The sequence below is a fragment of the Crotalus tigris genome, unplaced genomic scaffold, assembly GCF_016545835.1.
Source record: "Crotalus tigris isolate CLP2741 ecotype Arizona unplaced genomic scaffold, ASM1654583v1 scf7180000023617.9722795, whole genome shotgun sequence".
Lineage (NCBI taxonomy): Eukaryota > Metazoa > Chordata > Lepidosauria > Squamata > Viperidae > Crotalus > Crotalus tigris.
The window spans coordinates 1,064,457-1,083,001 of record NW_024100081.1 but is presented as its reverse complement, the minus strand read 5'-3'; the positions used below and the strand labels follow the sequence as shown (position 1 = coordinate 1,083,001).

The 18,545-nt window shown below is 37.2% G+C and overlaps 2 long non-coding RNA genes across 2 annotated transcripts in view; one reads left to right on the top strand and one right to left on the bottom strand.

Annotated features, from left to right (window-relative positions):
* The window catches only part of LOC120297360, a 360,175-nt gene that overhangs the window by 255,246 nt on the left and 86,384 nt on the right, over window positions 1-18,545 (bottom strand). The gene's annotated exons all lie outside the window — the stretch shown is intronic.
* On the top strand, window positions 1,758-11,463 carry LOC120297361. The gene is made up of 3 exons (XR_005553777.1): window positions 1,758-2,326; window positions 4,728-4,898; window positions 10,263-11,463. It is a non-coding gene; the product is annotated as an uncharacterized LOC120297361 (long non-coding RNA).

Genomic DNA, 18,545 nt, shown 5'->3' with positions numbered 1-18,545 from the left:
TCTGGAACTCCATCCGAGGAAAAGCGATGTTCAATCACCTATAAACATTTAAATAATGAATGAAAAAATAGATTACAGCTGCTCTTTTGTGATTTTGGAGCTATTCTTGCTACTACAAGATTTTTGTTTTTAATGGATGCATTTTGCCATAGTTTCAAAATGACTCTCACCAGTTTTTTTTTTTTTTCCTTAAATTACCTTCTACAAAACACCAGTGTTCCCTGGGAGCAATGGGCTGGTCCCAATATCTAAGAGATGCTTTTCTCTGGCAGTTTGGATCCATTAATTTTATTAGTCTCTGGAAGAAGCTTTGTTTCTTATCCAGGCTACATTAAACTGGCTATTCTTGAGGTTTTCCAAATGTAATCTCTAAACCAGAATGGTTAGTAGCATTCCAAACATGTCTGGCTACAAAATAGGCATTTATCTCTTAGAACGCCATATTTGGAACATTTGTATTATCTTGCACATCCCAAATGTTAAAAATTATAATCCTGAGAGTAAATGCAATCAAAGATAAGATGCATTGTTAGATGTGTCTCATTTCAAGATTCCCTTTAATTTTCTCCACTTATTAAAAAAGAAAATTGCCCTAAATATGGGGGAGGAAAGTTAAACATATCTTGTTTAGTGAACAAAGTTATGACAGACTGTTCAAAAATTACTTATGACCTGGTTCCAGACTTCCAGTGTCTACAGATCACTACTCTCCAGTAGTCACATGACTACATTTGAGGTGCTTGGCAAATGGCTCACCTTTATGGCCAGTTGCAGTATCCATAATCACATGATCACAATTTATGAAATTTTTTTGCTGGTTTCCAGCAAAAAAAAAAAAAAATCTCCATAGGAATACATGATTCAGTGCAGCGTTCACTTAATGACTGCAACAAACAAACTTATAAAATCAGGTCCTGTCATGTGCCTTGACTTAAACTGTCATGACCTATGATGGAAATTCATAAGTCAAGGACTAATGTATTCTAAAATTCCAAGTGATACTTGTAACTGCAAATTGTGGACAGTGGCTATCAAGCTAAGGGTGCATCTAGTGAAATGTGTAGGAATGGCTGAATTATTTTGAATATTTTCAGCTAGTTAGTCCTCAGATTTTTTTTTGTATTACCTAATGTAGTCAGTTTTGCAGAAATTATATTTTGCTCTGTTTTATGTAATTTATGCTCTGTCTAACTGTAATAAACTTACAATTACGCTGAAACCCTGGCAACTGTATCTCACGACCTGATTACGTAGCAGATTGACTGTTGTAATGTGTTTTATGTTGAACTGCCTTTGAAGATGACTGAGAGGCTGCCTCTGATGCAAAATAAAGAAATGTGTTTACTAGTGGGAGGGAGGCACCAATTTCATATAACAGAGGCTCTGTGGGTGTTGCATTGGCTCCCAATTGGCTTCTGAGTACTGTTCATCAGCCTGATTTTAATTCATAAAGCCTTTTATACTTTGGTGCCCAGATATCTGCAGGATTATTTAGATGGAATCTATCCGGTTCATTTGATCCCAGGGATCAACTTGGTGATCCTCTCATACAGATCAGGGATATGGGTACAGGATACTATGCATTGCTTTTGAAGCCTTTTCCCTATTTTGTTGAATATCTTTCCTCAGATGCCCCCTTTCTACATTTTTCTAGACATATATTTTTTTTGGGGGGGGGGAGGCTTTTGAATGTTGTAGAGTGAAAATGTCATTCTGGCACTATAGTGTGTTTGGTTGGCAGGAGGGGGACACTTACACAATAGTATGGATTTTGCAAAATTGCAAGCTGCCAGATTTCTCTAAGAAGCCAGCAATATTGAAATGCTGCAAATACATCAATCGATAATATTCCAAATTATTGAACTGCCCATTTTTCTGTGTCCCCTTCTTCTCCTCCCTCGGTCAGGACTCCATTATAAATCAAATCTGCTGCTGACTTAATCAATGGGGTTCATAAGAAGCTGTAATAACAGAACCTTCTCCATTAACAAGAGTCAATAGAAGAGATCCAATATCAGCATGAGGAATGGATCTTGCAGCATAAATATTCTTAGCCGCTAAAATGCTGTCCCGTGCATTAGAATAAATTTTAATAGAGTAATGAGCTATAGCAAATCATTTGCTACAGGTTAATAAGTAGGTTGTGCAATGGATCATCCACCATAGAAAAGGCAATCAACAACTGCAGAGGCTCTCCTGAGTATTAGCCTGGCACAAAGGCTACCAAGGGCTACTAGAGTTTCCTTCATTCAAGCAGCATACAAAATTGATGAATAAATCAATACTCAGTCTGAATCGTGAGGATTCCTGTATAAAGGAAAGGAAGGTAAGATCATTCGGGAAAAAAGAATGGATCAAGCAACCAGGTATCTTGTGCTATTGAACTGCTAGCCTATGTGCAGTACTTTTTTTTAATTAAAAGTTTTACAAATTTAATACAATATAAGCCAAACCCCTCCCACCCCTTCCCCCTCCCCCACTTCGCAGAGCTGATTACAGGGTAACAAATAAACAATCATAATCTAACTAACATTACCCAACTATACTATCAAACAATCTATAACATACTTTAACTCCTTTTCAAAACAAGTATTAACTAATTAAAAACAAAAATAATAATATAATTAAACCATAACACTAAAAATAATATAAATTCAACCATATTAAACTATTAATGATAATCTAAAATCTACTCATAAGCAAGATAATACTTTTCAGTCTCATATTTCTTTTGAATATAATCAATCCATCTTCTCCAAACCGAAATATATTTCTCTTGTGAATGGTCCTTCAAATAGGCGGAGATTTTCGCCATTTCTATGTGCAGTACTTTTTGTCTGAAATGGTATAGGGTTTCCTGCCTGAGCAGGGAGTTGGACTAGATGACCTCCAAGGTCGCTTCCCATTCTGTTATTCTGTTACGGATGGTCCTCAACTTAAAACCATTTGTTTAGTGACTATTCGAAGTTACAGCAGCACTGAGAAAAAGTGACTTTTGACCAGTTTTCACTTTTACAATTGTTGCAGCATCCTCATGGTCATGTGATCAAAATTTGGTCACTTAGCAACGGGCATGTATTTATTATGATGGTGGCATTGTCCCTGGGTCATATTGTCACCATTTTCAAGCTTCCTAGCCAGCTTCTGAAAAGACAAAATCAATGAGGGAAGTCAGACTCACTTAACAACCATGTGATTGACCTAACAACAGCAGTGATTGCCTTACGGCCAAAAAGGTCATAAAATGGGGTGCAACTCACTTAACAACAGCCTTGTTTAGCAACAGAAATGTTGAGCTCAATTGTGGTTGTAAATTGAACACTACCTGTACATTATGATTGCTCCTTAGAAACATTGTATTTTCAGTGCAACTCAATGGTAATCCCAATGCAGAAATCTACCATATTATCAATGTCCCGTGATGGGTGTCTTGTAACAAGTTATGCTGCTGTACATCAGTCATTAGTTTGGCAGCAAGCATTCTAAAGGCTCCGGTACACTTTATCAGACTGAAAAACACCTCTACCTATAGACCTTCTGGAAAGACCTTGCTGAAGCTGTTACACAAAATTGATTATGTTTGATGTAAGAAGTGTAAGAACTCAGAATATGTTTCATTTGTTTATACAATGGAAATTCTCTTTGTCCTGTGATCTCTATCTGGTTTATAAAAATGCAAATCCTCTTATCGGTTATAAATGGGAGACAAAGGGCCTGGCTAATCCAGGTGTTCAGGAAGATTGCATTGCTGTCACTTAAATTGTGTCACTCTGCAATGCAAAGTGTACAAGGAAGGGGAAATCTTAACTAACAAACTTTCATTCTGCTTTAAACAACTAAAAAAGGAAAGAACAAAAAAGGGGTTGGATATGCTGAAAAGAATTAAAATGCTTTAAGTATGTTCATCGTGGTGTTAACCAGATAATTTTGCGACAGGTGGATTGAATTAATGGCTTGATTTGCTTCCAGAAACAAATGTTTGGTCTTTTAATAATAGATATATTATTTTTTAATACTGAAGGGAATAGTGGAAAAACAATGTCCAGTTGAGAAATAAAGGAACAACACTTTTTAGACAATCCATTTGATGTGTATTTGATGTGTAGTCAAGTTGTATTCATTTTATTGTTGTAGCAACAGTTCAAACAGACTTAAATATGCTCAGGCATATACAGATAACTTATAATTCTATCTCAGGTTCATTATATTGTTTATTAAATTCTTCAGTACCTTCACAACAATAAGCTATCACAGGTATAGGTGAATATATAGTATGTTTTCTAACCCTGAAAAAAGCTGAGTTGGCTTTTCCCTTATAGAGCACCAGAGGGAAGAATTGTATTAATGCTATGGCTTTTGAGATTCTGTCTAAGGATGTCTGTCTGTCTGTCTATCTATCTCATATGTCATCTATCATCTATTAAAATAAATGAAAGAAAATGATAAAATAAAATAGGACTGGTTGGTTGGCTTTTTGTTTTTTAAATGGGTTGGCAAATTAATCTTTCAGTTTGCGCTGACGAGGCATCTTTAATCTTTATTTATGGAGATATTGGAAGGAGCCAAAATTTCACTTTAGTAAGAATGAAGAACGTGCAATTCCAGAAGAGCTAGGTCACAAAAGAGAAAAAAGGGCTCTCAGCCCTCACTGTAAATTCTAGGTTTTAAATTATTTCAGTTTTGCAGTAATCTGGGTGTGCTATTTAAAGATTTATATTTTAAAACAGGAAAAAAAATAAGAAGAAATGACAAAATCCCCCTGTAAACAGACAAGCCTCAGAAACTTTCCCAGAAATTTAATGGCAAAGAAGAAAAGACTCTGTCTTTATTTATGTGATCTGGCACTACGGAGACAAGCAGAAATATGGCTAAGCTGCATTTTACAGAGATGTAAAAGGGTAAATATGTTCAACTTCTCGGTATCCCTTGACTGCTTATATCACATTGATTTACAGTCCAGCAAAGAATTTCAGCTTGCACAAGATGAGGGTGCCATATTATTTTTCAGAATGGGGTTCAGGTACTTTAAGAAGCCTGAAATGGGGATCTGTAAACTTGAACTCTCTGCTCCATAAGGACGAAAATGGAGAAGAGTTTCCTCCTCCATGAAATTTTCTTACTTCCAACTCCACAAATTATCTATTTCAGTGCACAGATTTTACTAGTGTCCGTTGATAAGAAATACTGTGTAGCTCAAATTGCAGAGTCAATTTACAATGTGTGTTTATTTGCTTATGCACTCTACAACGATCATAAGCAAAGTTCACATCCTTACAGTGGAGAGCTGCTGTGAACAAAGAGTAGGAAGTCAATCTTCTTCTTCCTGTTCTTTACTATGCATAAATAACTAAACATATTCCCATTGTCCAATCTATTTTAGTGATTTGGGGGCAAGGGGCAGAGCCTCTCGTTGACCTGAATGTTCATTTTGCATGTATATGTGAAACATGGTTCTTTCTCTCCCACAGTCTGCATAATTGTGCAATGACAAGGTTTATCAGATATGCATGCACAGTAATATGAAACCTGTAAGTCAATATCCCTCCAAAGGGAATTGAGAACTTGAAATTTTAATAAGTTATAAAGAGAAAATTACTACAATTGGAATTGTTAGTGTTACTAGATATCTGAAGAGGCAAAGGAGAACACAAACAATTGGAAAGGAAGACACACTACCTATTAAACTTTCTTGACATCCACAACAAAATTGCAGCAAAAAATTGCAAAAAAGTATACTTAGGCCTACATATATATGTGTGAATTTACTTTTTTACAGCATTAGAAAGACTGCTTTTTCAATTCCGATATTTTTAACAAATCCTTATTTTCAAGAATATATGCTACTAATGATATTGAATTGACTATGATGCACGTTTCAAATTTCACTCCAGAAACATATGACAAGTCATGTGATCTACAGACTACAGAGATCATAGATTTGAAGGGGCTGGATTGAAGCTGACTACTGGAATCAGGAAATAATACTGTAAATGTAGGTTATTGAGTCTGTAGATGGATGAGGACAAGAAAGAAGCAGACTAAATTTAAGAAGCTATAATATATATAATATAATATAATATAATATAATATAATAATATAATATAATATAATATAGTTTGCTGTTCATACTCTGTGCATTGGTGTATAGACATTTAAGTCCTTTATGACTGGCCCTGTGTTTACTTTTTACATAACCTGTATGGTGCCTGAGTTCTCCTATTGTCTTATCACCTATTTGGTTAGTGCACTTTGTGTGGCACTCGCTATTAGAGGCTTGATTTTGCTTGACAGCAAGGTTGGTATTCTTGTCCACACATCTATGTTACATGCACTGATAGCCCTATAATTTTTAGATTGCTGGGGACAGGGTTGTTCTGTATCAATTAACTCACTGTTCCTGCTGTTTAGTTTAAATTTTCCTCCAGAAAATCTGTGAATTTATAGCCAAGTAACTCAGTCCCTTTCTTTGATGGATGCAAACCATCTCTTTTGTACATCTTTTCATTGGACCAGCTACAGACATCGTGACTAATATATCCAAAGCCTTCCCCTTTACACCACTCCTTTAGTCACATATTGAATTCTGCTATGCACTGGCCTTTTCCATTTTGCTCCTTATACACTGGTAAGAGACTCTAGAAAGAGTACAGAGAACGAGCAACAAAGATGATTAGGGGACTGGAGGCTAAAGCATATAAGGAACGGCTGCTGGAATTGGGTATGTCTAGTTTAATGAAGAGAAGGACGAGGGGGACATGATAGCAGTGTTCCAATATCTCAGGGGATGCCACAAAGAAGAGGGAGTCAAGCTATTTTCCAAGGTGCCTGAAGGCAGGACAAGAAGCAATGGGTGGAAACTAAGCAAGGAGAGAAGCAACCTAGAACTAAGGAGAAACTTCCTGACAGTTAGAACAATTAACCAGTGGAACAACCTACCTCCAGAAGCAGTGAATGCTCCAACACTGGAAGTTTTCAAGAAGAGACTGGACAGCCATTTGTCCAAAATGGTATAGGGTTTCCTGCCTGAGCAGGGGGTTGGACTAGATGACCTCCAAGGTCCCTTCCAACTTTACTATTATTATTACTATTGATGGATCATCGCACAGTCAGACAGATGTTCAGACTGGATTTGGCATTTTGTCTACCTATCGAGTCCTTACCCAGGACCTGGGATAGGCAGATGTGGATGTTTGATGGTATTACAGGTATCGTCGCAGGATGGAAGCAGTTCCTAATAAGGCCGCCTTTTGCAATTGACTAATAGCAAATTTGTCAATGCCAATGGTGTTCAAGTGGTGCTCCAGTTGTTTTGGGATTGCGCCCAAGGAGCCTATGACTATTGGTACTACCCTTGCTTGCTTTTGCCACAGTCTTTCTATTTCTATTTGTAGGTCGTTGTATTTTGTTATCTTCTCCAGTTCTTTCTCTTCTATTCTGCTATCTCCAGGCACTGCCACGTCCACTATCCAGACTTTTTTGTCTTTCTTATCGACAATTGTTAAGTCTGGGGTGTTATGTTGCAGGTGCTTGTCTGTTTGAATTCTGAAGTCCCAGAGCAGTTTAATTTTATCATTTTCTATAACTTTCTCTATTTTATGATCCCACCAGTTTTTGCTTACAGGCAAATGTTATTTTTTGCAGATCTTCCAATGCACTGTTTCTTCAGCTTCTTTGCATAAGCGGCACTATTATTTTATTATTATTATTATTATTATACACAAAGGTTTGAATGATGACTTTCATTGAGATTCATTGTAAGGAGCCAGGTCCAACTTCAAAAAGCAGACCACTCAAGATGAGCCATATTTGATTTTATGGCTATGCTTTTCAGAGGGAGGACATGAGACAAAAAAGAGAACGTGTACCTCTTTGGTTAGACATCTGGTATCCCTGTATCAACTGTGTTGGCTTTAATTGTCACTCATGCTAAATCAAATTGAAATTTTGTTCTCGCCCCAATACTTCTTTCTTCTGATTCCCTCTGCTTTTTGAAGCTGGCCCTACTCCTTACCCATAAACCTTATCCTGGAAAAGATGGTATATTTCTGGATCAAATGGTATTGTGAATATTATGACTGTGCTCACAGTTTAGGGGATTCCGCAGGCATCACATTATTGTGATTTAAGCTCAATCCCTTTCATCTGCAAGTATTGCTTCTTTCTTCAATTGCCTCCTTTTCTCCCCCTCTCAATGTCCATCTATTTCTAAATTGCAAGGACCCGAATGCTCAGTCTCTTTTTACTTCTCCCTGTTTTGTTTTTGTTTTTTTTTTTTACTTTACCTTTTTCCAAAGAATGCATGGCCACATATATACTCCTTCCATTTTCAGTATTTGCATATGTTTTCAGATTATCTCCAGAAGATGAATAGCTAAAAGATATCCAGAATAGAGATATCATGCCTACCTATATCAGAGCATGCCAAATCTGACCTTCCTGTTTCTCATTCCCAAGAAATTTCTTTTTCCAGGAAATGCCAAACTGACTGGATTGAATGGCAAAGTCAAAACAGGATTTGAAATCACCTTCATTTGAAAATACTCGTAGTTCCTCAAAGAGACCTGTTCCTTTCAAACAGACATTATCAGAAGCCCTGTTCAGACCTTCCCAGCAAAATCAAAAATGGGAAGTGCAACTTAAGTATATGAATGGATTATGCAGCTCTTAATGGCCAAAGGATTCCAGCAAATAGTAGTTTGGGATCTAAATCTAAAATTTCTTCTGTTCAAACCAAATACTTTCGTCATTACAACATATTGATTCTCCTGCCTATACCATAGCATAGAATATTTGCCTTTGGTGAGACGGGCAGCATACAAGTTTGATAAATAAGTTAAATAAATAAAATATTGTTCAATCTCCCCATTCTCCTTTCAGTGGTAAACCAGGTGACCAATGGAAATCCAAGATAGAAAGAAGTAGTGGAATTACTACTTCTAGTAATTGTTACTTCTAGCTCATTGTGACTGGTATTCCTTTCTTACATCATTTAAAGCCAACATTCTATTACAAGAATTTAATTTGATCCAAAGATTAATTCCAGAAAATAGAAAATACCTTCTTCTACAATTTGTTTGGTCTTCGTGAAGTCATATAGACCATTCTGTGAAGGTGCAGAATATATATCTCATGTAGACAGAGAGCAAAAGAAAAACTTTGTAGAATACGGTTTCCTTTAAACTGCAGCTTATCTCTGGCCTCAAGTTAAACCTTGAATATGTTCTAGTCATTTCTGGCTAAAAATAGATAAAAAGAGAACCAATTTATGGATGTGGTTAAACATGACAAATTGCTAGAATTGAATGGAAGATTCCTACCATGAGACAACCTTGGGTGATGTCTTCTGACAGTGGAAAAGAATCTTGCAAATTTGCCTTAACTTTAGAACAGAATTCTGAGGAATTCTGAGAGTTGAAGTCCACAGGTCTTAAAGTTGCCAAAGTTGGGGACCCCTGCTTTAGAAAGAACATTAAACAAACTGCTTCAGCTTCAACCCATGACTTTCCACTGGCCTGGCCTGGCCTAGCTTTGGTCTAATGCAGTGGTCTGCAGACCCCCGGGGGGATATGATGTCATCATCGGGGATCCACGAAAGGTTGAAGAAATGTTTTGATTTAAATCTTGAGATACGTCTTAAATACCATAAAAGAGGATCCATGGTGAAGAAAAGGTTGAGAACCACTGATCTAATGTTTAAGTCACCAGCTAGAAATCAGGAGGTAGTGAGTTCTAGTCCTATTTTAGCCATGAAAGCCAGCTGAGTGATTTTGGACACCAGTCACTCTCTCACAGCCCAACCCACCTCACAGGGTTGTTGTTACAGGGAAAATAGGAGGAGGAAGGTGCATTGGATATGCTTGCTGTCCTGAGTTATCTCTAAAAATAATAAAGGCAGGAAATAAATAAATAAATAAATAAATAAATAAATAAATAAATAAATCTATCTATCTATCTATCTATCTATCTATCTATCTATCTATCTATGGGGAAAATCAATCTTCAACAGAGCTCACCATGGCAAACTTGCCTTCCCCCCCCCAACTTTTTTTCATATTCGTCAGCAAATTAGCCTGAACATAACCTTTGCAGATGCTTTGCCATTTTATGGTAGCAAAAGGAAAAGTTATAAGCAAATTTCCATGGGGAAAAATGCATCTTCTCCTGTAGTAACACAAAGACAGATAAACAAGAAGTTCTGTTAAATGAGCCTGACAACGATGGTGATATTACCAACTTGCTTTTTTCTCTTTCTTGTCACACAGAATGAACATTATCTTGCCGAAGAATGAAAAGCTAAAAGAAATGAGAACTGCTCCAAATGTCACATCTGGTACTTGCTGATTGACCTTTTAGAGGGATAATTTAACCGAAGACACATTGGGTAGCTACACTAGGTAGCTGTGGATTTTCTCTTGAGCTTTTACATCTTGTATAAAAGATAACACTCCTCTAAAATTCAAGTAGTAAGGCAGGCACTTTCCTGTGTGTTGCAATATTCCTATGTGCTAGAAAAAAATATGGAATTTCATATACTGAAGGATCTGGAAAATGCCCTTGTTCTGCTGTTCAAAACTGGAAAAGCCTGAGCCAATTCATTATCTCTGGCACCAGCTCAAGCATTTGGCCAAGTTATTTTTAATTGTGTATTATATGCTCTGTTGCCAGTGACTTCATCCATCATAAGAAGATGACTAGCAACTATGGTTGATAATATTAAAATCTTCTACTGTCTGGTAGGAAGTGGCATTTTAAAACAATTTTTCTTCCTCTGAAACCTTTCTCTCCAAATGTCCATATTACAAAACATTTATTTTTCTTTCCCTTCACCATGAAAAAAACAAAGCTATATGATTTTTTTTATCCAGCTCATCTCACTGTGTGATATTTGATAAATCAAACTGAAAGTTCCTTAATTGTAAATTGAACTATAGTTTCCTCACACAATAATGTAGTATGTGGTTTTATTTGACTTATCAGGTAGTGCACGGCTTGACCCATGCTGTGATCTTGTGATGGCAACTATATCACATCTTACACAGTGGTCAGATTCAAATATATAAACAACCGGTTCTCTGTGTGGATGCCGCTTCCAGAAGTCCGTTCTGGGCCTGGGTAACAAAAAATTAGCTACTGGTTCTGCAGAACTGATGCGAACTGGCTGAATCTCACCACTGATCTTACACTTAAGAATTCTAAAGATTTGGATTTTGCTAATCCACTTGCATCTATTAGTTTGTCTGCCCACAGCACAAGTTAATCAAGGAACTGTATTTTCATCTTTGAAATATCAGAGAATGCTGTATTTGCTTATTAGAACTAGGTCTTACTCTTAAGCCAAGCAATTCATTTTAAATCTGGAGCTATTTCTTTTACCTCCCAATCATCACTTGACTTCCCAGCCTAAAAACTGAGAAGACAAGCCTTTGACAGAATATTTCTTCTTTCTTTTTTTCCAGTTCTCATTAAAGCTTTTGAACTGTTATGACTTTTTTGATTACTTTCAAAGTGAAAAACTTTTTTTTTTAAGTACAGGAAGATAAATTTGTTCTGCCACTCAAAATCCAGTGCTTCAGCTTAAGGGGAAAATGTTGGAAAGCTTTATAAAAGACTTCAGAATGAACACAAAGTTGCCCAAAGGCACCCATAACACATTCTTGTGCAGTGTTTATTCAGTTCTTCAGCTAGCATATGTGAGGTGCCATGTAATGTGGTCTGGCATCCCTCTCTCTCTCTCTCTCTCTCTCTCTCTCTCTCTCTCTCTCTCTCTCTTTCTCTCTCCCTTGTAAAACAGAGAACCTCATGTATTCTGCCTCTCAATTTTTCATTCGTGAGAAAGATATATAGTTTGGCAATTCTCCCCAAAAGCAAAACATTTCAGATACATAGTAATAGTAATAGCACTTAGACTTATATAACACCCCTAGTGCTATAAAGCACTCTCCAGGTAGTTTACAATATCAGTATATTGTCTCTAACCATCTGGGTTTTCATTTTACTGGGTTCTCGGAAAGAGGGAAGGCTGAGTCAACTTTGAGACCCATCAGGACCAAACTCCAGACTGTGGGCAGAGTTTGCCTACAAATAACAAAGTTTGTTCCACATCCATTTTAAAATCCATTATGGTTTTGGTGCTGACTTCTTAACAAAACAACCCACACTAGCCAAGTGCTCCATTACCAGAGTAACAACCAAACCTTCAACAAGTGGATCTATATAAGAACATTATTCAGATGAGTACAAATGCACTGCAACAACCGAAAAAAGCAGAAAAAGGAAACAAACCATCTGTACAACCTCTTTTAACAAAATGGATACTCACACAACTGTATCAAAAAGTTCCTGGCCATTCAATTGACTACAGCACGAGCACAAGCTATGAAAAAAAAACATTACCATACATTAAATATATTTTATAAAAACCAACAGACAACTACATGGCATTACCACACCATACAAGATGAAGGAGAAGAGCAGGCAGAGCTGGGGGGGAAGGCAGAATTAAGTTTGTTATAAGTTTAGAGTCATTGCATTCCCACAAGTGCTCCAACTCCTCCTGAATTCCGTTGACTCTTATCTGACACCAATGTAGTGTTGAAATTTACTTGACCAGATTCATGTGTATAGGAGTGAATAATTAGGATTCATCTACAACTCACAGTGGAAGGGCTGTAACAGCCACTATGTAGGAACAATAAGCAGAAAACTAGCAGAGCACAAACATGAACACCAAGCAGCAGTCACAAAACCTGAAAACTCCTTAATTGCACAAACACATGGACAGACTCAACCATAGTTTCAGCTGGGAAACTGTTGAAACTAACCATGCCAATCTGGTTCAACACTAGGCCATAAAACATAGTTTATAAATCAGGTGGTTGAATTCAGACATTGTACTAAGCCATACCAAAGGCAAAATAAAATGAATTAACATGATGTATGAACCAGTGAACATAAGTTAAACATTATAGTTTGGTTGTCACTAGTAACACAAAAGAGGATTGACAAATGTGATATACAGTTGAAATAAGGAAAACATTGTCTTGTTTCTCTGAAAGTGAACTCATTCCAAATTCTGAAATACTGGTAATATAACTGATAAAAAAAAAACAAAGCTGAAAGTTAGGCTCTAAATATAAGGTATGTATAATGTGTATTATGTAGCTGCCCTTTCAGTTTGCAATTTCTGTATTGTAAACATGTAATAGCCCAATCCTACTCACATTATCTTATAATTACAGATTTTATCCCACAGAAGCACATAGTAAAAGGCTGCTGCCTCTTGGGTGTAAATATATTACTTATCTGTTTGTTGCTATCTAATGGTTCCACAAATTTCTGAAGCCCAGTTATTTTACCCCTATAATATATGTAGCAAAGAAATGAATTTGACCGCAAGCCTCTGTTAGATTAGAAATTCAGTTTTATATCACAGATTAGAACACAGTGTGAGAAAACAAATACAACAATTTTATTTAGCTCTGAAATCAAACATTATTCTATAAATAATTTTTAAAAATCTTCACTGTATAACAAAAGAAAACAGGCAAGATCAATACAAAGAAAAACTAGAAGTTGAAATAATAATTAATTCATCAACTTCATCCCCCACCCTCATCCCCACTGCCATCTTAGAAGTTATTGCTTGTGAGTTGCAGACTCAAATAAGTTTTCAGTGCTATTGTGCTAGTTAAAAATAAGTTTTATTCACATTCTCATTAGGCAGCTGTTTGGGGCTGAAATTAGATATAACTGATTTAATACTTCTTTGATTCCAGGATCAGGCTTGCAGCGGAAAGTGTCATATTAAAGCTATTAAAAGCTATTTTATTTGCTAAATATTTAGTTTTAGTAGTCTAAGGTCAGTAAGGCAACTGTTTTGTATAGTGAGGAACCAAGCATTAAAAACATTTGGTGATATTCATGCCTCAATATCCTTTGGATATCAAATAAATCCTATGGAAGTCAGAACCTGTGCTGAGTCCTCTGAACAGATTTGTTGAAGGTTGAAAGTTAAATCACTTGCTAAAGGCCTAGTAGGAGTAGTGAGTAATTGTCTTTTCCTTGCTGCCTTGTCCCTCCATTCTCCCAAAGAATGAAAACAGAGAGAGATTTATGAAAAGGATTTATGAAAAGACCAGAAAACTCTTTTCCTCGAATCCAGAAAACTCCATTGTGTTTTGTGAAAGGAAAGCATTAACTTCCTAGTCCTGCTTCATCATACTGCTGGGATGCCTGAATTATAGAATCCACTTCAAATATGGTCAAGCTTCCAGCCTAACACCTAAGGCACTTGCAAGTTTTCGAATCTACAGATCTTCAACATATTACTAAGCTATTTCCTCATATAAACTCAACTTGTGGTGGTGAATTGCCCTGTCATGTGTTAGAATGGAATATGAGCTTGTTGTTGAGAGATATGGCTGAAGACAGAGTATTCAGTTCATTCACAAGAATAAAAATTTAAGGCAGAGATAGGTACTTTCTTGTGCGTAAGTTACAAATATTAATGTCAGAAAGCTTTGGAAACAGCTCTGCTGTTTTGTTTGCGGCTCACAGAAGAGCACGCAACCATGGGCTGGTTAACACCATGAAAGTCCCTCCTCTACACCTTAATTAACTTTCAATATTGAATTTTAATCAACGAACCGACAGGAAAAGTTTCTGGAATGCTTTCAAGATGGACAGCGAGAACCATCACAGTTGCCCTTGCATACACCCCATCTAAAATGCCTTCAAGGATAGTAATGCTTTGGCTATCCTTGAGGGAAGGCTGATGTTCCCTTGTGTGGAAAGAGGTACAAAGTCCTGCTTTTCAGAAACATGGCCTCACTTTGTCAAGAGAGGAGAAATGGATGGCTCCATGCTTTTAAGTGTATGGGCAAAACAATCCCAAAAGGTGATACATATAGAGCTAGTTCTAGATTTCAACCCACACAGAGAGTTTTCTCCTCTGTGCAGGGGAAGACATCTTCTTTCTGCATGGAAAATGGATTGTGCTGCCAGTGGGGATCCACTAGGCCACACCCTCTGATAATATACAAAACACCCAGGTCAGTGGGAGTATTGGTCCAACCCATGGACCAGATCCTGTTCATTTCTTTGCTATATACCTTAAAACAGGGGTCCCCAACCCCCGATCCATGGACTAGTACCGGGCCGTGGCATGCCAGCAATTGATCTACACAAATAAGCAAAGCCCCATCCATGGGATGCAGACAGTGCATGAAACCATGCCCTCTCCGGTCCACAGAAAAACTTCTCTCCATGTAACTGGTCCCTGGTGCCCAAAAGGTTGGGGACCTCTGCCCTAAAATACTTTTCCAGGATTACAAGACTGTGCCCCTAAGGTTCCTGACTTTTTGTCTTCTGTTGTAATGTTGAACATTTATAAATCACGCTAGAAACCCGCTGCAGAGAAAGATATAACTCAGAGATATTTTTATTCAATAAGCATCTCCCAATCTTTAAACAAAAATAAGTGCATTCATTCTTTCATGGGACATGTTTCCATACATTGACATGTTTATCAAGTACAAGCAAGGGTTGCTAGAGGGTATTCAGAATTTACCCAAAGGGGACCCTGAAAAGGCAATTAATGTTATTTTTCAAGACTATATTTTGCAATATAATCAGCACCAAGCTATTGTGGTATCATTAAACTGAAGAAGTCTGAACAAGTGTGACCTACCAAGTCTTACATGGTATCTCCTGGGACCATTTACTTTGAAGAAAAGTAAATAGCTGATTCAGCAGTGGTTGCTAGAGAACTTCTTATTAAATACTAACCAAATTTCCATCATTCAAAATAATAACAACAGAAACGTTTCCCTATATTCTGGGGTGGTTTTTTTTTAGAAATATATGGTCCAAATCCATATTCATTTCATTTGTGTGTGAGACACACACACACACACATACACACAAATCAGTTGTGGGGTGACAATTATTTGGACTACCACAGACAGAATCTGTCCTTTTTTCCTCATTAGGAGTCTGATAAAACTCCTTCTGTTGAAAATGGAAACGGAATACCTTACTGGTATCTAGAGTGATATAAGATAAGATGATAAGATAAGATAAGATAAGATAAGATAAGATAAGATAAGATAAGATAAGATAAGATAAGATAAGATAAGATAAGATAAGATGAGATGAGATGAGATGAGATGAGATGAGATGAGATGGCAGATAGGAGATAGGAGATAGGAGATAGGAGATAGATAGGAGATAAGTGATAAGATAACCTTTATTGTCATTTTTTACTGTGGGCACACAGGCACACATTAAACATGAAATTCTGTTGCCTGCTCTCAAAAGTATACACATATATAACACACATATAAACATGCTATATACAACATCAGCAGTTAGAGTACAGTACTGCAGGCCACTTTAGCTGACTGTGTTCAGCAGGTCAGCGGTTCAAATCTCACCGGCTCAAGGTTGACTCAGCCTTCCATCCTTCCGAGGTAGGTAAAATGAGGACCCAGATTGTTGGGGGCAATGTAAATATATATATATACATTGCTTACTGGTGTACACCGCTTAGAGAGTGCTTGCACTTTAAGCGGTATATAAGTCTCATAAATAAATAAAATAAATAAATAAATAAATATACCTCCACCCTTACATATAAATGCATATAAATATTAATCACTGTCCATCTTGAATACATAGTGGAAAGAGGAAGCTTTAGAGTTCACAAGGTTAATACTGTATGGAACAAAACTGTGACTGAATCTGGATGTTCTGCTTTGGACGCCATGAAGCCCCCTCCCAGAAGGTAACAAGGGAAACAAGTTGTGAAGAGGATGTGTAGCATCCCAGACAATCTTAATGACCCTGCTCAAGCATCGCTTATATGCTATGTCCTGGATGGAAGGGAGCGAACTGCCAATAATCTTTTCTGCCATCCTCACCACTCTCTGCACCACCTTCCTGTCTGAAGCAGTGATGCTTTCAAATAAGACTGTAATGCAATAATTCTAACTTTGCTTTTAAATTGCACTTTGATGACTAACTTCTCATGTGAAATTGTCAGAGAAGAAGCCATGTCAGCCTCAAATAATTTTACCACTTCATCAGTAAAAATTTTTTGGTGACTTTCAGTAGAGACAAAACCAAATCACGGAGAGCCAATTGGCTGTAGCAGCAAATGTGCTGTCTTCCCTCAGCACATACCTCAGACAGGTGTCTTTGGGCCAGTCTTTCTTTCTCAGCCTAACCCACCTCACAGGATTGCTGTAGGGAAAATTCTGTGTATTGGGAAAAGCTGTGAACCCACATCAGATAAGGATTTTCCAAGTTGCTTTTTTTAATTGCAGAAATGTTGACAGAACAGAATAAAGTATGGAAACATAGCAACAGTGACATGGATTGATTTTAGATTAATCTGGGCATCCTTTCTTTGAACGAGCAGCTCTAAGATTGTAGCATTAATTTAGCTATTGCTGTAGTAAAATGGATTAGATGGCAGGAACATCTGAAGGGGGGAAAAGCAAGTTGCTAAGATTTGTTCGGTGATTTTGGTGGGTTTGAATTAGACTAGCGTGTAATCACCGCTCAGTGTTGATCTCTTTGAGGATGTTTCTAGTTGTTTTTTTTTTTAAGTTTTCATGTCTTTGAAATAAAAAAATAGCTCTTTTGGAATATATACCAATTTCATACAGAGAAGACATTTTAGGGGACATTCCATATTAGATATGGAAAAACTTAAGCAAATAGTGCATTTTTGTTGTATGGCAAATCAACTCTTGCTATATAGAGCATATGGTCAGTTATTATTGTTTGCAAGTCCATGCTTCTGTGGATAGCAGGAAAAACAGGAATAAGAATCAGCACTGAGCCAATGGGCATTATATCGTGTCCTTCCTGCTGACGGGACAAATTAAATGCAATGTTATAAGTTACACTGCACAATGGACAACAGCAGATATATTGTGCAAAGTTTGGAGAACAGACTGTCTTTGCATCTCCATCCAGGACAGAAATAGTATGGTGACTTGTGTTCAAGGGTGATGACCCAGAACAACATGACTCATAATTACCACATGGAAGCTGGCAAGAAATACAGTTCCCTGGACACAAGTCTGCATTTAATTTGCTTTGCACACCTCAGTGCCATGAGGTGACTGTTATCAAAATACTGCTGTATAAGTAGAAAGCTTCTGCCTAATGAGAATGCATATGTTTCTAGAGACCCCACATATTCCCCTAAATGAAGTGGTCACTTATTACAGCAATTAATATAAATATTAAATAGAAGCTGCTACAGAAAGAAAAATAAACAAAGCTCTGGCAGCTGCAGGCCTGGTGGCAAACAAATATCCCACAGCAATAGGGAAGGAAAGTAAGTCCGAGGATGGGTACAGGAACAAAATAGCAAGAAGAACACAGGCTGAATGGAGCATTGCTGTTCATGTGAACACAAGAGAGGGAAAGCCATTGGAAATATACCAAATCATGACTAAGAAAAGGTAATCTTACCTAGGTTTTTTTAACATTGTGTTGCAGGCAGAAGTACCTGTGCATAGCCCTACCTTCCC